This window comes from Schistocerca gregaria, chromosome X, assembly GCF_023897955.1.
Source record: "Schistocerca gregaria isolate iqSchGreg1 chromosome X, iqSchGreg1.2, whole genome shotgun sequence".
NCBI lineage: Eukaryota > Metazoa > Arthropoda > Insecta > Orthoptera > Acrididae > Schistocerca > Schistocerca gregaria.
In genome coordinates, this window is record NC_064931.1 from 106916062 (window position 1) to 106929539 (window position 13478).

The window sequence follows — 13478 nt, forward strand, 5'->3', positions numbered from 1 at the left end:
AAACATGACAAAGCTCAAGCAGAAAAATATTACACTATAGACAGCAATGCAGATAAGGAAATTGTCTGTTCACATTTCAATGTCTATGTCATTAAAGTGGTGCACCACAACTTATTCTAAAAAAGAAATTACCAAGTACTTCGAAAGAAAATTCTGTATGCAATTCCTGTGAAGGGAAATGTCTTTTTGTGCTCCCTCGTTTTTTTTAAGACCATCATAAAGTTATTATTAGATGATCTATAGGCATGAAATATTTATATTAGTACATCTATAAAATTTTATTTTAACCAATGCTGCAGTGCAGCTAGAAACTAGATATTAAATGAAATGTGCAAATATATGCAAAGCAATGTGTAAAACGTCATTCACTAGGCAAATGGCGTCTCCAAAATCAAAAAAATCTCTCAACTAGAAAGACAGTAGATGTAAAATGTTTCGCATCATTTCATTATGCATTTTAGTAAATATCATAAACTAAGAGCTCCCCAGTGTAATCATATGTTTTCAAGTTTGAGTGCGTCGTATTTGCGATGCCTTCTACAAAGGAATGTCAATAGTGAGGTTAATGGTCTCCCTTTTTTTTCACCTAATGGCTTTTTCTCCAGGCAGGTGGCACAGCTGGGCACCCACGACACATTATGTGAAGGTCACGTAACTTTCTTACTGAAATATTTACGACAGCAGTTTCCGCTACAGTGACAGTCTCATACAAAAATTTTCACAGGTCGAAAATTTGCGTTTCAAATGTGTAGAAACAAAATCCTATAAGTATAACAGTGTCCAAAAATTTTCGCCGGCATTGTGATACATTCACGCATTTACACACATTTCATAACTCTTAAAGTATGATTCTTGGTTTCTAATTACTTTTCCACAAATCAGAGTACCTAACCACTACTCATTATTCCTTACCTTATTACACATATACATATTCGTCAACATGTCAATCTTGTGTCGACACTTCAATATATCATCATAATAAATACGTAGCATAATCAGATTCCTCATACAGCATCAGCTTATTGATCATAAACATACCTCAACAGCATAATACACATCGTCATCGTAATAATAACATTATAACAGATCAATCACATCTCAAAATCGTCGCAGATGCTTTCAATAATTTCAAGACCTGAGAAAAATTCTCTGCTCATTTCAGTAGTGTCATCTACCTCAAATGTACTTTAAAAATCATGATCACATACCAAATACATCATTCAAAGCTCTCATAGTATCACAATGGTTCCGAAAAATATATGAATAGTTCATAAAGTACATACAAAATAAAATTTCATAAGTGTGAAGTTATCGAACTGTGTAATTACGTAAACATGTGTCACTGACATAGTAAAAAAAAAACGCAAGGTTTCGAGAATTACCTTTATGTTATAAAGGAAAGGAAGCTTTTCAATACTAATTTGTAGGATCGAATTGATGTTTCCTAATGTGAGACGTTTGGGAGTGTTTGCACTGTGAATATTTTATTGAAATACCTATGTGAATACTATTTAATAATGTACGTTTATGGTAAAAAAAGGGAAGCTTTTGAATACAAATTTTTGGGATACAATTGATCATACTGTTTCATAACGAGAGGCTTATATTGTATGATGTAAATGGAAGGTTTAATTTATCTGATGTGACTATGAAGTCAAATTACTGAGTAGGACTTTAACTAAGCTCGTACTGTTGAATCTTGTAAGGAATTTCTCCATGAACATTGATTACTGCTGCAATTATGCATCATGACTTTTCTAAATTTGACAAAACTAGTCTGTAAGGAGATTGTATGAAATTTGTTAATTATTGCTGCAATTGAGCAGCATGACTTTCTTGCACTTCAGTTGACATTGTATGTAAGAAGATTAGGTACAATTTATTCCCACTATATTTGTGCAGGATCACTTTACTGTACTTTATCAAAAATTAGTATGCAAGCATGTTTTACTACGTTTTAAAGGAATTTTTTTGGACATAGATTTTATTCAACTCAAGACTATTCTTGCTAGAGAGTTGGTAACATTAGTGTTATCTTATAGATATGTAACACATTTTTATGCAGTAAATGCACTGCAGACAATTATTGTAAATTACTTTAAATATTAATTTCTTATTAACTTAAACTTAGATAACACATTTTGCAGTAAATGTCCACTGCCTATTGTATATTGCTTTTAATAATAATATTATAACAGAGACTGAATTGTCACCTGAAAGACTACTAGATGTAAGATTAAGAGAATGTGACAAAAGCCAGTGATTTTCATACAGAGGTGGCGTTACCAATAAAGAAAACCTAAACAGTCTACTTACAGTGTTACTCAGCCAAACAGCTGAAATTTACTCCTCGCCAGTTTCGAAATATTTACGCGTGCGTTATCAGAGAGGAGGATAATACCGCTAAACGGAATGCCACTGAGTTTCGACTACATCTACATCTACATGGCTACTCTGCAAATTACACTTAACTGCCTGGCAGACGGTTCGTCGAACCACCTTCACAATAGAACTCTGTTATTGCGCTCTCGAACATCGCGCGGAAAAAACGAACACCTGCACCTTTCGTGAGTATTTCGATTTCCCTTATTTTACTATGATGATCGTTTCTCCATACGTAGGTCGGTGTCAACAAATATTTTCGCATTCGAAGGAGAAAGTTGGTGATTGAAATTTCGTGACAAGATCCCGCCGCAACGAGGAACGCCTTTGTTTTAGTGATGTCCACCACATATCCTGTAACATGTCCTTGACACTCTCTCCCGTATTTCTTGATGATACAAAATGTGCTGTCCTTCTTTGAACTTCTTCGATGTACTCCGTTACTCATATCTGTTAAGAATCCCACACCTCGCAGCATTACCCCACAAGAGGACGGACAAGTGTAGTGTTGGCAATGTCCTCAGTAGATCTGTTGCATCTTCTAAGTGTTCTCCCAATAAAACACAGTCTTTCGTTCGCCTTGCCCACAATATTTTCTGTGTGTTCTATGTGTTCTTTCCAATTTAAATAGTTCGTAATTGTAATTCCTAGGTATTTAGTTCAATATATGGCCTTTATATTCGATTGATTTATCGTGTAACTGAAGTTTAACGGATTCCTGGACTCCTGGACTCCTGGCTGAAAATTACTTACAAGTTCGTGGCGCCCTCCATCAGTAATGCTGGAAAGTGTTGGCCCACCCTTAGCCTTGATGACAGCTTCCACTCTCGCAGGCATACGTTCAATCAGGTGCTGGAAGGTTTCTGGGGAAATGGCAGCCCATTCTTCACGGAGTGCTGCACTGAGGAGAGGTATCGACGTCGGTGGGTGAGGCCTGACACGAAGTCAGCTTTCCAAACCATCCCAAAGGAGTTCTATAGGATTCAGATCAGTCCATTACAGGGATTCAGATCAGTCCATTACAGGGATAACACCACCGCCTCCGAATTTTACTGTTGGCACTACACACGCTGGCAGATGACGTTCACCGGTCATTCGCCAAACCTACACTTCGCCATCGGATCGTCACATTGCGTACCGTGATACGTCACTCCGCAGAACATTTTTCCACTGCTCGATCGTCCAGTGTTTACACTCCTTACACCAAGTGAGGCGTCGTTTGGCATTTACCGACGTGAGGTGTGACTGTAGACAGCTGCTCGACCATGAAATCCCATGTTTTCTCTCCTCCCGCCTAACTTTCATAATACTTGCAGTGGATCCTGATGCAGTTTGGAATTCCTGTATCATGGTCTGGATAGATGTCTTCCTATTAAACATTACGACCCTTTTCAACTGTCGGCGGCCTCTATCAGTCAACAGATAAGGTCGGCCTGTACGCTTTTGTGCTGTAAGGGTCCCTTCACGTTTCCACTTCACTATATCATCAGAAACAGTGGACCTAGGGATCTTTAGGTGTGTGTAAATCTCGCGTACAGACGTTTGACACAAGTGACACCCAATCTCCTGACCACGTTCGAAGTCCGTGAATTCTGCGGTGCGCCCCATTCTGCTCTCTCACGTTGTCTAATGACAACTGAGGGCGCACGTATGGAGTACCTGGCAGTTGGTGGCAGCACAAAGCACCGAATTCGAAAAACGTATGTTTTTTGGGGTGCCTCGATAACTTAAGCGTATAGTGTACATATCTATTTAAATCGTTTTGCAATCTGTTTTGATCTTCTGATGACTTTAGTAGACGGTAAACGACATCATCATCTGAAAACAACATAGGGTGGCTGCCCAAATTCGCTTCTGTTTTACTCTATGACTTTCCGTCAATTACTGCGAACTGTGACCTTGGCAGGAAATCACGAATCCAGTGGCATAACTGAGACGATGTTCCATAAACACGCAATTTGATTATAAGCTACTTGTGAGGTCCAGTTTTTACGCCGGCGACATGCATAATAAAAAAGTAAAAATAAAAAAAATCTGATAACATGAAGGAAGACAATTGTATACCTTGTTTTGTAAAGAACACATTAGTAACTCAATCTACCTCTTACAACACTTCTGGAAGATAAGACTAAACTCTTTGTATCCATCTATAATACATCTATGAAGCTTATGGAGATTACATTTTGGGCAATACATCTCCATTCACCTGGTGGCTGTGATATTATCATTTGCCTAAAGTTAATTTTTTGTCCAGAGTTTGTAGTTAATTAATTAGTCAGTTAGCAATCTCATTCATTGTGAGCGTCAAGGTGATGAAATAATGGGGGCTGAGTGTTTTGAACCTTGTTGGCCACCATAATGGATTTCTAATGAGTCGCCGTTTCTACGATATTTAATGCAGTGTGTCTTCGCAACAGGCATTCGTAGCATTGACCATGTAACTACTGTGTAAGTATCTTCTGTAGTCTACGAGGAGCATAAACACCAAGCGGATAGTTGTGAAATGTCATACATGATCTGAAAAATTATTAAAATTATTAATTTCTACTGACACCAAGGGCGTACCCAGGATCTGAACTAGGGGTGGGGTGGGGGGGGGGGGGGCGGGGGGCAGGTCATACTAGTGTCAGGAAACAAGGACTCGAGACAGCACAGTAAACCAGTGAAAAACTGCTTTTAATAAACATTTTAAATACAAGAATGCATTTGTACAATCCGAGAAAACATGCAGCATTTCTTGTTAAATAAAACAGTAAATTAGTGAAAAACTGCGAATATCTTCTAGGGGGGGGGGGGGGGGGGGGCAGGTGCACCGAAATGTACAGGGTGGTCAGAACAGTCTAAAAAGCTTGTAGTTCGTAGGGCAGATTGTGCTGATAAATAATTGTTACAAAAATAGTTCTATACGTTGCGCCATGATTTAATTAGCCTTGACTTTTTGCCGCGTGGAGTGGCCACACGGTTTAAGGCGCCATGTAATGGATTGCATGGCCCCTACCGCCGGAGGTTCGAGTCCTCCCTCGGCCATGGGTCTTTGTGTGTTGTTCTTAGCATAAGTTAGTTTAAGTAGTGTGTAAGTCTATGGACCGATGACCTCTGCAGTTTGGTCCCTTAGGAATTCACACGCATTTGAACACTTCAGCATCAGGTCGTTGCGCGCTCAAATTCAAGCACTTACACACGCTAAAATGGGGTAACGCACAGGCATCTGGGGGTTCACATGTTCATTACCAGTTAAAATTTGCCTTTTTCAGAAATAATAAATTGAAGCTAAGTGAACAAAAGCTACGTTTGTTCTGTTTCAGGAAACCAAACGAAGAACAAATATGACGACACTGTGTCTGTCAGGCTGTCTGAATTTGCGCGCGCAACGCCCTAATTCGCTAACTTCAATGCTAATTAAATCGGAAACGGTGCAACGTACAGAATTTTTTTCTTAAAAATTATTTCTCAGCACAACCTATCGTGTAACACCATTACAAGCTTTTAGGACTGTTTCTGATCTTCCTGTACCAGATTTCAAGGTAAAAAATGCTCAACTTGTAGTGAAAGATTGTTTGTTACAATTACAAAAATACTCAATTTCGATATCGTAACCTCTTAGGTCAAATCATTTAGTCTAACTTGATCCTTGCGAACTCTAACTGTTCAACAACTCACACATTTGTAGCTGCCGTTGCTTCTACGTAAGACTCTAAATCTTTTTCAGTCCGAAGTGTCTTTACGTGGGGGAACAGATGGAAATAAGAAGATGCCAAATCTCCTGAATAGGGTGCATATTTCACAAATTTCTACTATAAATCTCTCTGCTTTCGCATAGTCAAAATACCCTTCATCGTTCTGTGGAAGAAGACCTGTTTCTTTTTCAATTTGAACTTATTCTCAACTACTTTTCCATTCAGCTGGTTCAGCATGCTGGCGTAGTACTCGCCAGTATTTTTTACTTCACAACGTAATTAATAAGAAAAATGCAGATTCTATTCCCGAAAACATTGGTCAAAATGTGCTGACTCCTGCGTCAACTGAACACAGCGCTCATTGCAACATCACGGACTACTCTAGCACGCGTCCCATCAGTCCCAAATTCTCAACTTATCCACACACTACGGTTGTAGTGCCCCTTGCCCTTTGCCCATTATCCTCGTTACTAGCGGCATTGCCCCGATATATATATAAGGCTTCAGCATTTCAGCTTGGCTGCCATCCAGTGTTTCGATCGAAGTTTCGTTTCTGTTGTAAAATAATTGATTCTTGTGTCATTCGTAGCAATAAATCAGAGCATAAAATCTGATGGATTCTTTTTGAAATAGTCCTAAGATTTCCGAGAATTTTGGTTTTGCACTTTCTCGCTCATCATTCAACAACTGTGGTACCCACGTTGCCCAAAGCTTTTTCATATTTGACCCTTCACTCCCTCTGGTGTCATTTATTTCTTACGTATTCAGTCCTGGGCTCGTCTCAGACGGGGCTGTGTACTTGCTTCATATTTTCATTTGTGGTTGTAGTTTTGAAGACATTTTCCACACCGACTGTCTCCAAGAGAAGTACAACGGCGCATAAATTAGGTCAGACATTAATGGTTAACATTTGAATATAAAGGAGCAGTCATTCTGTAAACCCTCAATAAGTTTGAAAGATTTTCAGTCGGCAATAAACTAACCACAACTGTGAAATGTAGAAAGGTCTTGATCGCACAATTCTTTATTCTCCATCAACCAATGGAATAAACTGTCCAAAACGTTTACAATGGAATGATATTTCAGTTTATGAGTTGAACAAAACACAGACAATGCGACTACTTCAAAACCTCCTAGAAACAGTAATATTTCGTGCACCAAGTTCACATTGACTTACGATATTCGTTGTATCGCCGCATTCTATGCGCTGATGGAGAAATTTTGTGCACATTCGTGTATTTGTGGAGTTTGTCTTTGGTTTCATAACTACACTGAAGAGCCAAGAAACTGGTACACCGGCCTAATATCGTGTAGGGCCCCAGCGAGGACGCAGAAGTGCCGCAAAACGACAAGTCATGGACTCGACTAATGTCTGAAGTAGTGCTGGAGGGAAGTGACACCATGAATCCTGCAGGGCTGTCCAGAAATCCGTAAGAGTACGAAGGGGTGGAGATCTTTTCTGAACAGGACGTTGCAAGGCATCGCACGTATGCTCAATAATGTTCATTCAGAGGAGTTTGGTGGCCAGCGGAAGTGTTAAAACTTAGACGAACGTTCCTGGAGCCACTCTGTAGCAATCTGGACATGTGGGGCGTCGTATTATCCTGCTGGGATTGCCGAAGTCCATCGAAATGCACAATGGGCGTGAATGGATGCAGGTGGTCATACAGGATACTTAGGTACGTGTCAGCTGTCAGAGTCGTACCTAGACGTATCAGGGGTCTCATATCACTACAATTACACATGCCCCACACCAGTACAGAGCCTCCACCAGCTTGAACAGTCCCCTGCTGACATGTAGGTCCATGTATTCATGAGGCTGTCTCCGTACCTGTACACGTCCATCTGCTCGATACAATTTCAAAGGATCTCGTTCGACCGGGAAACGTGTTTCCAGTCATCAACAGTCCAAAGTCGGTGAGGACAGGCCCAGGTGAGGCGTAAAGCTTTGTGTCGTGCAGTCATTAAGGGCTCACAAGTGGGCCTTCGGCTCCGGAAGCCCACATCGATGGTGTTTCGTTGAATGGTTCGCACGTTGACACTTGTTGATGGCTCAGCATTGAAATCTGCAGCAATTTTCAGGAAGGTTGCACTTCTGTCACTTTGAACGACTCCCGTTCTTGCAGGATCTTTTTCTGGTCGCAGCGATGTCGGAGATCTGATGTTTCACCGGATTCCTGATATTCACGGTACACTCGTGAAATGGTCGTGCGGCAAAATCTCAACTTCGTCGCTACCCGGGGGATGCTGTGTCCCATCGCACGCGCGCCAATTATAACACCCCGTTCAAACTCACTTAAATCTTTAAGTTGCCATTGTAGCAGCATTTGCCGGCCGGGGTGGCCGAGCGGTTCTAGGCGCTACAGTCTGGAACCGCGCGACCGCTACGGTCGCAGGTTCGAATCCTGCCTCGGGCATGGATGTGTTTGATGTGCTTAGGTTAGTTAGGTTTAAGTAGTTCTAAGTTCTAGGGGACTGATGACCTTAGAAGTTAAGTCTCATAGTGCTCAGAGCCATTTTTTGTAGCATTTCCCGCTCTAACATTTGCGCCAGACCCTTCGTCTTATGTAGGCGTTTCCGATCTGAGCGCCGTATTCTGTCTGTTTGCATATCTCTGTATTTGAAGACGAATGCTTATACCAGTTTCTTTGGTGCTTTAGTGTATAACGCATGTAAACGACGTGGAACCCGCCGCTAATGGTCTCGCGGTAGCGTTCTCACTGTCCGATCCCAGGGTCCTGGGTTCGATTGCCGGTGGGGTCACGGATTTTCACCTGCCCCGAGACGACTGGATGTTGTTGTGTCGTCATCATTCGTCTCCATTACGTTCGGAAGAAGGCAACGGCAAACCATCTCCATTAGCACCTTGCCTAGTACGGCGGTGTGGGTCTCACGTGTCGTTCCCCTACGCTCTGTCAAGAAGCATGGGACATCATTTCATACAAAAGAAGTAGAACTTTTATTCTATAGTTAATGATATGTGACGATATTAAAGAGATTTTATTGCCAAGCCGGACTTTTTTAAAAAGAAGATAACAGGTCTAAGATTCTGCACTTTTCCTCACAATCCCACGAACAGACATTTATCAGTTGCATAAGAGGTAAAGCGCTTGTTTTGTCGGAAGACAGGAACGAAGTTCAGAGTTTACTGTCCCGTTGACGTAAAAAATCATTATAAACAGACGATGAATTAAAAATTTGTTCCAGAAAGCCACTCAGTGCCTTTCTTCAATTATTTCCATTTCGAATGAGGACACGGAGACCTCAAGATATTGCACTGTCTTGTTCAGGATGAGTGTCTATCGTGTACGCCTTCTGATCGCGTTGGTTTTATCAGCGAGTCGCACCAGTAAAGTTATCGGCTGGACCTCATTCTATTGCTACACGTAAATCCATATGTTTCCAAGACTCATGTTATTCCTTGCTTATAAAGGACATCAGAACAGTAACTACGCTGGCAGCGTGAATTCACAAGTGGAGGTCACGATGTTGAAATCACGGATTTACCTCAAACTTTGTACATCTTTAGTAGGTCATTAAAACAACATAACGTGCAAGTTTTAAGGTGCACTACTCTGGCAATTCCGAGAAAATCGCAAGAGACGTTTTACGCGTCTATTATGTAACTGTTGTATTTGTTCGAACATACCGTCCGTAAGGTATCATTGTGGTCAAGCTGTTAGCGTTCGCGTTTGTAAGAGGCTCGTGGACGAGACGACGTTTTGGTTCCCGCTATCTATAATTTTTTTAATCTAATTTTTTCATCACTGCTCATATTATTTGTTTTATATGACATTTTACAGGTAATATAGTGAAAAAAAACTGTGCTCATTTTCATTTTCATGAAGTGGTACTGAATTTCGTTTGTTATTTGACTGTTCACTAATTTTAGTTAAATTTTCAAGGACGAGGGACAGGCTTGGACAGCCCAAGTCAAACAGGGGGTCACCTTCATTTTTGTAGTACAAGTGTAAATTCTGTGATATTAAAAAAAAATTCGCACGTACACTGTTCGCTCTTGCTACATTAGCAACGTCTCACCGCTACGCCGAATAACTGCCAAATGAAGCATGCTTCTATGCCTGCAGCTCGAAGCGTAGAGGTGCAAAGTAGTTCCGGATGCCTACCAAGATTGCTCGTATATGGGGTTTCGCAAATCATGACAGGCACACATTTTCAGGAAAACTCTTGGCGTTTATTCGTTTGCTTGTCGATAGTTATAAATATTACTTTTGAATACATTATGGGAGTGACAGTGATCAATGTGTTACAAATATTTACTATCAAAAACAGTCTTGATCACAATTTATTTATTACGGTGACCGGTTTCGACCACTACTGTGGTCATCTTCAGACCAATGAGTAAGAACCTCCTTCTGCTGGAGAACCACTACTCAGCAGAAGGAGGTTATTACTCATTGGTCTGAAGATGACCACTACTGTTTTTGATAGTAAAAAAACGAGGTTATAAATATGTTTCTTCTAGTAATTAAGTATAACTGAAAATAGTAACTAGTCAAATAACATAAAATATACTAAAATTTCATGCAAGTAAACGTGGTTTTTTTGAAATTACATTACCTCTCATTTTTCTCGTTATAGGTTGTTGTATTTGTTCAGGGCGGACGTCCCATGACGCTTGTTCTAGTTCATCGTTGATCCATTCACTCAGTTTTGTTTGTTACAGTGGGCAGCTATCCATCTTTTTTTTCATCTCGTTTTGTTCGTTACTGTTCATTGCATTTGTTCGGGGCGGACGTTCTATGACACCCGTCCAAGTTCATCCTTGATCCACTCAGTTTCTTTTTATTATTATTACAGAGAGCAGCTATCTCTTTGACCGAACACGCTGAGCTACCGTACCGGCAACTCAGTTGACCACCACGAACTGTAACGGCCGGTACCTACGTACAGATACATGAGCCAAATAATAGAACCGTAGAACTTCTCTTACGATTTTCCCGTAACTGCCAAAGTAGTGCACCTTACTACTTGCACATTATGTTGTTTAAATGGCCTACTAAAGGTGTACAAAGTTTGCAGTAAATCTGTATCACAACGTTGTGGTCTCCCCTTTATTAGACTTGCAAACAGATGTATATGCGCCCAGTGATTTCTAAGCAGGCTGTGTCAAGTAGAGCATGTGCGGCAGTGGTGCGTCAACGTTGTTGCGTAACAAATCGCAATATAACAACGTCATTCAATCAAGTGTTCAAGACATTCTTCAGAATGTTCTGAAGAAGAGGGGAAGTGTGTGCGAAGTTTCTCGCGCACACCTTGACTCCCGAACAAAAATTAACGGGTCGTAGACGTTTTTTGCGTCTCGATTGAAATGCAAAACGCAAATCATCACAGGTAACGAGACTTGTGTTCAAGACGAACCTACCACAGAACGACAAACTCCCGAAATTCACATGAAGGGTCAAAGCTTCGATGACGTAACCGACATTCAAGTCAGTGTGATGCGCGAGATAAACGACGTCCCAAAGGACCTTTCTGACACTTTTAATTGAATGTATGCACGTTCTGTACATTGTACCCAACTAGAGGCAGACTGTGTAGAACACAGGATACATTAAAACCGCCATCTTATCTTTTCTCTATATTTTATTAATTCTCTCTAACGTTTTGCACTGACGGGCTATACGCCCTCAGCAAGCCACTACGTCTTAGATGACGAAGGCAGCTTTGTGGCAATATTAGCCTTTGTCCTACCTGTTCGATTCGCTTATCACTAGTGCAAGTACTGTGTGAGTAGTTCTGCACTTCTTTGAAATTACTCAGCGTTTCAGTGAATCAATGAATTATAACTTAACCGGATGTATGCAAAAGTTCCTTTTGAATATTTATCTAAGGAAAGGTTCGTATGGTATGGTGGCTAGTTCTGTACCTGTATTTTTCCTACGATTAATGTACTGTGAAGAGTTTTAGTATGTGAATTATAACATGGAAATAAAGCGTTTCCATACGCATGACACCTGGGTGTAAGGAACGTGTTCAGAAAGTTGATCATATCTTTCACTAACATCCTGTTTAAAACAGTGTTTCAAAAGAGGAACTCGAAAAAGGGCAAATCCCGATGTCAGTTTTTGCAGTCATCACGGATGTTTTTCCGAGATTACACAATGAAATTCATTTTCATCACGAAATCTCCTTCATTGCTGCACGTATAATTGAATATGAGCGAAGCAAGTGATCCCATACACGACATTTAAGTGCATAAAAACATATTTAACGCACCACATACTTTTTTCGACAAGATACTTTCTACGATAGACACCATCCACCAATCACTTGGTGCTCCCTCTATAAAGTGCACGCGGCTTCAATACTTCTGACATGCACAGGGTATATAATTATCAAAATGCGTTGTTTTGGACAGTGACAAAAGAAACTAATTGTGTAAAGACTTTTTTTGGCCAAGTTTATACAGTAGTCAGTACTTTCAAGAGAAGCTTTCCGTTCCTAGCCATTACTACGCGTATTCGGAAGATAATTTCTCGGAACCACGTCGATTTCATCTTTATTTCGATCTTACGTTATTTGTCTGAACCAATTTGGACAAATGTCAAAGTGATCTACTGTAAAAAACTATGGTTATGATCGAATTTGTCAGCCTGAAATAATGCTCCCTTAGTGTATTAACGGTAGTTGGGTTTCAAAGAATATTCATTGGAGCTGTTTACTTACAAGTTGTACAATTTTTTATAAAATACTTAATTCTTTATCCTTACGTCCAGTCCAGCGACTCCATATTAAAATATTGTTATCGACAGTGTTGGAGGAATGATCGCGAAATACATCACTGCTCTTTCTGGAGCTGTTAAGGGTGTTTCACAATTAACACACATTCGTCTTAAAATATTTATAGCTGACAGAAAAATAAGCTACATCTTAAAGTATCGTTAACATCTATATCCATAGAACATTAGCTCAGTGGGATAAAGATAGTGAATGAAATCGGCCGTCTAATTCAAGAAATCATACTGAATGAAATCGGCCGTCTAATTCAAGAAATCATACTTGAAGTTATTTAGGAAAACCACGAAAAACCTAAATCTGGCTTGCCGGGGAGATATTTCAAATCGTCTCCTGCAGAAGCAAATTACAGTGTTTTCACATCTACGCCACTTCGATTGATTAACAACCGAGGGACGCCCACGGACATTTCACTTTTCAAAGAAAGGACAGAACTGGGCATCCACTGCTCAAAGTTTGAGTAATTCCCAACAGATCACACGAACCGTTTTCCATTCCTAGAGGAGGACAATGCACGAGGGCGTGCTGAAATGTAATGACTGAATTTTTTATGTGAAAGCTCTTAAAGCTTTTTACGTAAAACAAACATTATTAATATTTTGCGTCCTTATTATTCATATCTACATATTTATTTGTCAGCACAGTCAGCACAGAATACAG